General features: G+C 39.0%; 1 long non-coding RNA gene across 1 annotated transcript; it reads left to right on the forward strand.

The window, feature by feature from the left end:
• The first annotated feature begins 1,227 nt into the window (after positions 1–1,227).
• Positions 1,228–9,543, forward strand: LOC119246502 (uncharacterized). The gene is made up of 3 exons (XR_005125509.2): positions 1,228–1,360; positions 1,759–1,887; positions 9,286–9,543. It is a non-coding gene; the product is annotated as an uncharacterized LOC119246502 (long non-coding RNA).
• The last annotated feature ends 1,148 nt before the right edge of the window (positions 9,544–10,691 follow it).

Genomic DNA, 10,691 nt, shown 5'->3' on the forward strand with positions numbered 1-10,691 from the left:
ATCATAATAATTTATGTGGTATGAAAAGAATGCATGATTTTCCTTTCCTCAGCAAAGAAAATGTCAAAGCATAAAAAAAAAAAAAAATAGAGATATCAGGTCTGCTGTGCTTCTAGCCTCTAAACCCCTTCTGTCCCCACGAATGAGGCAGATCACAGTATCATGTCCTCATGGACTGCGAGGTCAGGTCACTGTACCCTTAAAGCTCCTCAAATCTACTCAACTATCTAAACTCACAACAACAGTAATTTTTGCATCTGGCCCTTCAGGATGGGCCTAGCTTAATTTCTGGGACCAAAAGCCTCAGCAGCTGCCCAGATGCAGACATGATTCTGAAATCAGTGCCCAGTAGAGGAGGCAATGAACCCCAACCCTGGGAAGTGTTAAAAAAAACACTGTCCAAGTCTGAGGCTAAAACCAGTTGTTCACTCCCTTGAGAAGTCTGAAGGCTGGGTGACTGCTTAAAAATATTTTCCTCAATTATTAAATTATTAATATTTGTCCTCAAATATTAAAAATATTTGCCCTGGTACATATTAGAATTTTCTGAGGAGGAGTTTTATAACACTGATACCTGAAACTTACTCCATTACAGCTCAATGGAAAACTGGAGTCTGGTCCCAAGACAGCTGTGCCTCAGAGTATTTAATATGCCGTTAAGACAGCTGGGGCCTCCCTGGTGGCACAGGCAGTTGAGCACTGTTGAGCTGGCCACAGCCTCTACAGCGTGGGTTCAATCCTGGCCAGCCAGTGAGAATCCCACATGGCAAAGGAGGCCTCTCCTGTCTCGGTCGCTTCTCCCCTCAGCAGTGTATTTTTGTCAGTCTGCCTTTTCTGTTCCCCGCTCTCTCTCTGGTGAATTCTCCCATGCATCTGGCCTGTACCCCGATTCTTGTATAAAAATAAATAAATCTTAAAAAAAAAAAAGACAGCGCATGTTGATCTAGAAGAGCAGACACTGACTGGACCTTTGTCTTGTTCCAGATTCCCAGGGATACAAATGCTTTTGGTAAATATTAAGAGTCCATTGTGCTGTTTTAGAGAAGAGGATACACCTGGGAACAAAATAACAGCCCTTACTGCCCTCGAGGTGCTTAAATTCTAATAGACCTTTTATTCTGTTTTAGGTCTGATGGAGGACAAAAGAACCAGAGACAGATATCCCAGAGCTCCCGAGGATATCCAGGAGAAAAGGAAGTCTCCAGGCCCCTCACTCATCAACCGTGATGTCAGCTAGAGGCCTGAAAGATGAAAGCCTCCTCGCTCACTCTTCTCCCAGCACTCTGCTATTTAAAGTCAGGGTCAGATGGTTCATCGACCATGCACTGGTGATGCCAATCTTACCTTGAATGGAGACGTGGTGAGATAATCTGTGTATCCTGTAAGGTGTTTGTTTTTTTTTTTTTAATCTCAAAGATTTTATTTTTTATTTGATTTTTTTAAAAGGTTTTATTTGTTTATATAAGAACCGGGGTACAGGCCACATGCATGGGAGGGTGAGAGGATTCACCAGAGACAGAACGGGGAACAGAACAGGCAGACTGACGAAATACACTGCTGAGGGGAGCAGTGGGCGAGCTAGGAGAGGACTGCTGCGCCATGTGGGATTCTCGCTGGCTGGCTGGGATCGAACCTTGCTGCAGAGGCTGTGGACAGCTTCACAGCGCAGCGCTCAACCATGTGTGCCACCAGGGAGGCCCTTTATTTTATTTTTAATTTATTTTCATTTTTTTTAAAAAATCCTTATTTTTCATATAGGGTTTTACAGGAGCTCATAGCAACCACTACACATTGAAGTCACAATCTTACTTTTAACACTCTGAACTCCTCTGAATTTGTCAGCAAGAAGGAAATCTTCCCCAGCCCTTAACCCAGGCTAAAGAATCAGTGAGTATTCTTTAGAACTCTCTGACCCTCAGATTGTTTTTCAGAAAATGATAATACCTGTGTTGAATGATTGTCTATCAGAAGATCTCTCCTAAACTACTCAGCCTAACATTTAAGGTGTTCTATAATTTCCCCAGAACTACATACCTCCATGTGGCTTGTAATCTAATCACTCTGAACATGTCCATTTTCCACTTTTAAATAGTATGCAATAAACATGTGTACATGATAATAAAACATGCTATCATCACCATTTTGAAACATATTGTATTGCACTAGGTAGATTCACCAGACTTACTACTGTTAAATGCTGTTTCTTGTTTTATACAACTATGAATAATAAAGCAATAAACAATAATAGAATTAAATCTATACATATACCCTGATTAAATCAAACACCCTTCTGAATGTTCTGAGTCCCTTCTCTTTAGTTATTCCTCCTTATGTTGCTGATTTGTTAATAACGAGGCATGATCTTCCAAACTTGTTCTGATCTCCTTGATGGAAACATTGGATCATATGGAGTTAAATATCATTTCTATACTGAGAACTCCCAAATATATGCACTCAGCTCAGATGTTCCACTGTCCTCCAGAATTACATAATGTACTACTGCCTCTGGCTACTGCTCACTGCTTGGAAGTCAAATAAGCAACTATACATTAATGTGTCCAAAACCAAACTCTTGTTTTTCCAACAAAACAAATTACTATTTACAGACTTCTCCTGATAAATGCCAACTTTATTCTTCTAGCTGATCCAGCCCCGAATTGGATTAGTCCTTGCTTTCTCTCTATCACAAACTCGCTCATGCTTCATCTTCAAACTCAATCCTACATCCACCTGAATTTCCATCACTCTAATACAAGCCACCATCACCTTCTTCCAGAATCATTGCTATAGTCTCCTAACAGATCATCCTGTTTTTACCTTGTCGTCTCCCCACAGAGTCTGTTCCTATTATAGCACCCAGAATGATTCTAAAATATTTCATGTCCCTCTGCTGAAAATAATCTAATGATACAATCTCATTCAGAATAAAATGAAATTATTACAGTAATCTAAAGATTCTACAAAATGTGCCCCCTTTTAAATTGCTAGATCTTTAACCTCAAACTTCTTTTACAACCACCCCTGAGACTCATTGCTCCAGCTACACTGAGCTGTTTGAGATTTTCCGAACGGGGCATGCATACCACCTTCTCAGGGCCTTCGCACTAACTCTTGTACTTTTTGTATGGCTGCTAGACATCTTCATAGCTAGTTTCCTCACCTTCCTCAGAAGTTTGCACTACATAAAAGTCTTCTCCAAGCATTCTGGTTTTTGAGTGACTCATTTCTTAAACTGCTTTGTATTTTGAAATAGAAGCATAAGCATCTCATGTCCTGTGTATTTTACTAATTAATTTCTTCTTTGCAATCTGTGCTTCTCCACTAGGTTGTAGTTTCCTGATGGCAGAGATTTTTATTTATTTTGATCACTGTTATATCCTCAGCACCTGTATTAAATGATCATGCTCTAATAACATGCTTAATTTTTTTTATAACTCCTTTCACAATTATGACTTTCACTCATTTTACTATTTGGCTAATGTCTGATTCTCTGACCAATACAAGGATTCTGTTTCAGCAGAAAACACATTTGCTGATTGAATGAGAAGATGAATAGATACTTAAATGTCTCCATATTATAAAATATTAGAAATGAGATGCTATCAAATTGTATACAGGTTTTCAACTCATTCAGTCTCATTTGTATAGTAGTTTGCTTTTGTTATACCTGCTTATGTATAACTTTAAAAGTATATATAACAGCTTTACTTACATATAATTAATATATAATAAGATTTTTGGCTTAAATTGTATAGTTTCATGGTTTTCAGTATACTTGTGGTCATGTAACCATTGTCACAATCAGTTTATAAAGTTTACTATAGCTCAAAAGAAACCACAAACCCCTTAACAGTCAAAGCCACCCTCCTTTTCTTCTAAACACTTATCACCTGCCTAGTCCCAGGCAACCAGTATTTTATGTCTCTATAAATTTGCTATAATGGAGATTTGATATGAACAGTATCACACAGTATGTAGTCTTTTATGACTGGTCTCTTTCTCGGCATAGTGTTTTAAGGATCATCCTTGTTGTGTATATATCTGTACTTCATTTTATTGTTATTTTATGAAGTCATTGAGGAGCAAAATTAGCATTACACTTTTAAGTTAAAGACTGACAGTTTTAACCTCTCCTCTTTTATATGCCACAACGTACACATGTTCTATTGTATGGATATGTTATATTTTATTTATCTATCAATCCATTGATGTATATTTAAGTTGTTTCTTCTCTTTAGCTATTATGATTAATATTGGTATGAATTTTCATGTACAAGGTTTTGAATGGACTTAATGTCTTCACTTCTGTTATTAGTTATATACCTAGGGTTGTAGGGCAACTCTATGTTTAACCTCTGAAGAACTGCCTTACTATTTTCCAAGGTGACTGCACATTTTATGTGTGTACCACCAATATATGAGGTTTTAAGTCTGGTAGCTTCTGATATACAATAACCAAATTTTCCTAATGAAAGAGCTGTATTGATAGGAAACTCCAAAAATAAGTTTGAGGGAGATTTCTTGTTCCCCTGGAAACTCATGAATACTAGGTAATATAATTTATCTTAGATTGACAGTTTTATAGCAAAAAATATTACTCTATTGTTATTTTAATTTGAGTTAATTTAATTACTAGTGAATTACGCATGGCTTCATGTTTTATGCCATTTATTTAAAAGCTTTGAGAAGTCATTCCCATGTCATTTATCATTTTTTTCTCTTGTGTTACTTTTGATTGATGTTAAATAATTTTTCTGTAACAAGGAAATTAAATCTTTGTCAATAATATGTGCTTTAAATATTTTTCTTCTAGTGGAAAACAAATTCTTACATTTTAAATGATGAAATTTATACTATTGTGATGTTCTGGGTTTATTCAAGTAGCATACTTGAATACTTGAATAAATAATTCAAAGCTATCTTTAACTTACATATTCCTCTAATCATTCTTTTTTAATTTAAATTTTCATTTTATATGGAATCAATATTGATTTACAGCCTGAGGTAAGATTCTAAATTATTCCATCACATAACATTTTCAAAAGTTGTAGGAGGTGAAACAAAATAATTTTCAGTTTAACTCTTAATGAATATGAAAATTTAATGAGGCAGGGTATGTTAGGCTCAACACAGTAATTTCAATTAAACCAAATATACTTATAATGCTTTACAAAGATTGATTATATCTTCACCAAAACAGACCAAAAATGCCAAATATTAGTAATAGTGGCATTTGGCCAATTTGAATAATGTTATTACAATCATGCATATGTTAAAATATCAGAGATGCATTTAGCAATTACAAAAAGAAGAGTTTCTTAAATGAAAAAAAGCATTAAATCACAGAGTTCCTACTTGAAAAGGTAACAGTTCTGAGTACTTGCAATGGAATAAATATTTCTATATATTATTGGTGATAGTGTTAATGGTACCATCTATTCTGAAATCAATTCAGCAAGTGTGTATCAGAAACCTCTGATATATCTGTGTATAGTCTAACAATTCCATTTAAATTGAATCACTTATTCACTCAAAAAAAAAAAAAAGATTGAGTGAGTACCTACCAGAGTAACTACTCTTTTATAAGGCCTGGGTTATGGTGACCCCTACCTTTATGGAGCTCACATGCTACCTAAAAAAAGGGTTCTAAGAACAGACAGTAAATAACCGCACAAATAATTCTTTAGTTATAGTAGTAGTGTGTTATAAAAGAAAATTATAGAATGTGAGGATAGTCTACTCAAGAGTGTCTGACCTACATTTCAGGACCAGGGAACAGTTATCAGAGGAAAGGACATTGAATTGGGGACCTGGGAAGTGAGGAGGCGGTAGGCAAGGAGAATGTGGTATCAACATAGGCCCAGAGGATTGAGGCGAGTTTTGAGTCAGAAAGAAAACATAATTGGGAACCCCCTTATGTGGATAAGCAGTATAAATCCGGCCAACGAATGAATAAATATTACATCTGAAAGAAATTACTGAGAGGGCTTTCTTTTGTAACACGTTGAAAGACTCTTATCATAAATTAGATGATAATGTGTGGACCACAGCTATCAATAATTTGGGAATACTGAAACACAGGCCATCTGGAGTATTTAAAATATCAAGGAACTCAGAAGAAATGCCGTGTCCTAGTTCAGACAATTGAAACCATGCTCTCTGATGATTCACATAATGCCAGACTGTCCATTGCTTTGCAGCTACTCCTCATGTATGATGCATAGTCCACAGTATGATACTCCTCATGCTCTGTTGCCTGTCCTCTTCTCTTGTTGACACTCTTTCATTAGTGAACAGCACTACTGTCTTCTAAAAGACTTTGTTATATGACACGTTTGGCTCCCAAATGACATCCTTTAACCTGAACTCCCCAAAGCTGATCAGGTTGGAATTCTTAATATTTTTGTCTTCTCTCCTCCTTCCAACCTAGTTGAGATTTAATAGGACAGAGGCTACGTGTAATGTACTGGCTCTGAAGTCATCACACTCTATCTCATCTAAGTTATTGGTAGAGAGTTTACTCTGCTCTTAGGACCTTAAAACCAGGTTTGTATGTATGATGCCCTGTTGAATGGGAAGTCAGCAGAGAGCACAGTTAACTGTGTGCTGTGAAATGTCATTTAAACAAAGCTGGAAGGATACACTCAGAATCATTTTGTACTATGCTTTCTGGAAATGCAGCCATGGCACCCACTCTCTACTCTCCCTTGCTCTCTGACCTTGCCTTAAGGAACTTTGCCCGCCTCCCCACCCCGCTCCGTGAGTTACCATGGTTTAGCACTCACTAGTCTCTACTGCTTACATACTTAACTGAGTATGTTACATGCTTACATATTTAATATGCAGATGTTTTCATACTTAAACATCCCTGTTATTCATGGAACATGTTGAATGCACAAGCCACATCTTCCTTGTCAGTGGGTTTCCCCAGTGCCCAGTCATGTGCTTGAAATGTACCAGAGACCCAATAACTATTTTTTGATTGGATAAATGGTATTAGTTGAAATGACTGGTACTTAAAAATGTACAAAAATAACATCTTGGACTAGACAGTTTTTGCAGCTGTGCACTGATCTGGTTCCAGATCTTCCAGCCCATATGTGTTAGATGCAGGGGGCTTATGAGATGACAGTCAGAGGCAAAACAATAGTTCCTTCCTGGTTATTCTGTTGCACAACAAATTCCTCAAGTCACAGCATGGATATCTGTGTCCTCCATATGCGCAAGGTGTCCTTTGCAACTAATGCCTCTGGTATCTAGTTACAGTTGATTGACAGACAGGTTTTTTGGAAAGATTTAATTTACTGAGAATCGGGGGGAAATATGAATATATTTTGAGGGTTTTAAGTAGGCAGATGACTCAGTGTGAAGAAGCTTGTTTGAGGAGTTGCAAGCATTTGAGTGGTGACACATGCCACCATCCCTGGAGGCCCACACATGGCAAGGGATTTGATATGATACATAAAATGGAACTATAGCCACATGGTCTGCAGAAAATGCATGGGAATGTCAGTGCAGTAGTACGTAGGGCACTTGAGCCAAGCTGACATCCATGGTTTGGTACAAACTCGCAGTTGCTGATATCCAATTGTGTATTTACACAAGCAAATGTTGGGGATTTTAATTTGAGACCTGCTGAATCCTCATGTTGTGGCACTGTAGAAATATCATCTAAGAAACGGAAAAGGAAAATAATTGTGCAAATGTCTGAAAATTAATTGCTCACAGAATTACACAAGAAGAGTGATGTGCTCGTCACTCCCTATGGCAATGTGGCTATGTATTGTGTAAGCTTCTTCTGTCTACAAAAAAGCCCTATGAATTACAATATAAAATACTATCATTACTGGAATGTGAGGTTTTCAGGCCTAGTCTCCCAGCAAGGAACGGATCCCACACTGCGGGGGGGGGGAGGGGGGGCAGCGCTGAGCCCCAGCCACTGGACCACCACAGGTTGGTGTCTCACGAAGCCACAAAAGGAACTTTGCTGACACTCAGGCAAGCAAGCTAGAAGAGGCAGATTTGTTTAGAGAAAGAAAAGTTTATTGAGGAGAAAAGGAACAGAAATAAAGTGGGACTCCCAGGTGGGTGGAACCAGGCCGGAGGGGCAAGGAAACTGCCCTGGAGTCATGCTTCAGGGAATATGTACCTTCTCTCCCTGATTATTCTAAAGCCCCTCAGTCAGTCTCTTCATGACTGCTTACTTCTCAGTGGTCTCACTCACTCTGCCTTGTGTCTCTGGGCCCAGAACTACATTTTGCTTCAAGCCCTTTTGTTAAAGTCCTTTTCTCTGGGAATGTCCTGCTACCCCTAGTCAGGGTTGGGGGTCTGGGGGAATCTGATTTATCCCCTTTGGAATTTGCTGCCCTCATCTCTGGAGCCGTCCTTATTCCTCTGCAGATTTTCCCTATTCTATTACGACCCTAGAAGCGATCTGCTTGCCATGTGACTCTTTCCCCCCTCTATGGATGGAACCCCTAACTCTCTTAGGACAAGGGGCTTAAAGACTGGGTCTGTAACTGCTTCAGGAGAGCAACTTCCCTGGCTGCCACACCAGGGCGATTCGCCCTCAACTGGGTCTCAGAAATCCTCTTCTGCTGAGGGCAAAGAATGTCCTCCAGATGCCCGGGGATCAGCCCTCCTGTGCCTCTCCTGGATGGACCTCAAGGGCAGCATAGGCTCAAGCTCTTTGGAGACTGAAGTCCCCTAGGACTCCCTAGAACATCGCATAATAGAATTGTTAGAAAACAAAATTCATTAGAATAAATTCAAAGATCTAATTGGTTTTATTAAGCAATTCATGAATCAGGTACGTCCCATTTAGCAAGTAGAAAGGCACCCCAAGGGGTTGCACTAAATAGATTTTTACAGACAGAAAAAAGGTGGGACAAGGTTATTAGCAACAGAGAAGAAAGATTATTTCAGGCAAAGCCACCTTCCCTCAGGGGAAGTCAGGGAGGTTTTGTGATGGTGATGACCTGCTAGTACTAACCAGGAAACTCTAGATTGATTGGAAATGTTGAAACTGCAATTAGGTTGGATATTAAGTCTGAGTGGGAACTGGCTTGACTCCATTTTGGGCCTGTTTTTCTACTTTTAGCATAATAAAATAACAAAATAACATAATTGTACCATTTTATAGAAATTAAAACTTTATATGAATTATGTAATTATATTGTGGTATAAATATATAATATTCAACATTATGCATTTATATAATTGTGTAGATATTATAATTATATATATTTCATATATTCATAAATGCATCTATTCATGTTGTTACAGAGGTAACTCCACAAAAGATGGAGGTACCGTGTCCCCCACCCTCACTCTACAGTGGGCGGAGCTCAGCTGCATGGCCAGGTGAAGATGTATAATGTGGAAGACAGATGGACTCTAGAAGGAAAAGCAATCCCTCTTGTTCCTGCAACCTGACTTGCCCCTTAGAACTGCTGGGAAGGAGACATGAAAGGAGACACGTGGAGGAGGGACTTGTAGACCACGTGGAATAGACAGGTGGGTGAAAGACACTTGGGGAGGCTGACAGTGGCAGTGCGAATCACTGACCCTCCTTGTTCCCAGGGATATTGTCCTGATGCCCAGAGTTCCCCCTTGTCAGCTAGGTGTAGGGTCATGCAGGGGGCCCCTCACCAAGGGCAAAATCCTATTATGAAGAACTTACTGGGAAAACCAGTATCTGCTTAAAACAGCAGGCAGATATTAGAATAGAGACAATATGCTTTCATCAGCAGGAACAATGGAGCCCCCCAGGCAATAGCCCCTGGCCACCACCCCGCCAGCTCATGCCCCACACGATCCACACTCCCTGCATGCTTGCCCCACCTTTGTACTTGATGCTAATAAATACTGCCTGTGTAGCCCCTCTAGGCTTCTCATTGCTTCAAATGGACTTTGAGTAATTTCTCTCAGTCTGCACGACTCCCGAGGCTGCCATGGATGTGGCTGCCACCCTGGGAAGCAACAAGTGGCAGCCATTATCTTGATGTGGCATCTTTTGTCCCAGCTTTCTATCTACCTGGAGGGGCTTTAGAATGGCAAGTTTTCAAACCACTTGTAATTCAAGGTGATGGAATGTAAGTGTGGAAGATGGCCAGCTCCCCCTTTCATGGAACTGTACCTTTAAGAGTTCCTTAAGAAATTTTAACATATATGGCAAAGTTATCTATGTTAACCATTTCCTTAGCTTAGCCTTCAAGCATATTTACAAAAGAAACTTTCATTCAGCAAATTTGGAGTTATAAATTTGCATTGATGAAATCTTAATCCATGATGCACTTAGCGATCACCCTGCAGCAAGTATTATAAAGACAAGACATTATTACAGTTTACATCCACATTAGCTCAGGCTATCTACAATAAATAGTTTTTTTAATTATTATTCAACAACACTTATTTACTACTCATTATGTGTCAAGCAGTATATTCTATGTGCTTTATAATTATAAATGCAATTGATCATTGTAACAAGTCTCTGAAGTGAATAGTGTTATTATCCATGATGTAGAGAGGAGGGCACTCCAGAGGGGTTTTAAGAAAGTTGCTCAGAGTCACAGAGCTGGTAAAACATCGAGCCAGGAACTACATGAGTGCAATTTGATTCCGGAGTGCTAACTCTTAACCACTACCAAAATGCCTCATAGTGTATTTAACTATCACCCTCTGTTCAAATG

The sequence above is a fragment of the Talpa occidentalis genome, unplaced genomic scaffold (assembly GCF_014898055.3).
Source record: "Talpa occidentalis isolate TD23 unplaced genomic scaffold, MPIMG_talOcc4v2.1 talOcc4.15, whole genome shotgun sequence".
Classification (NCBI taxonomy): domain Eukaryota; kingdom Metazoa; phylum Chordata; class Mammalia; order Eulipotyphla; family Talpidae; genus Talpa; species Talpa occidentalis.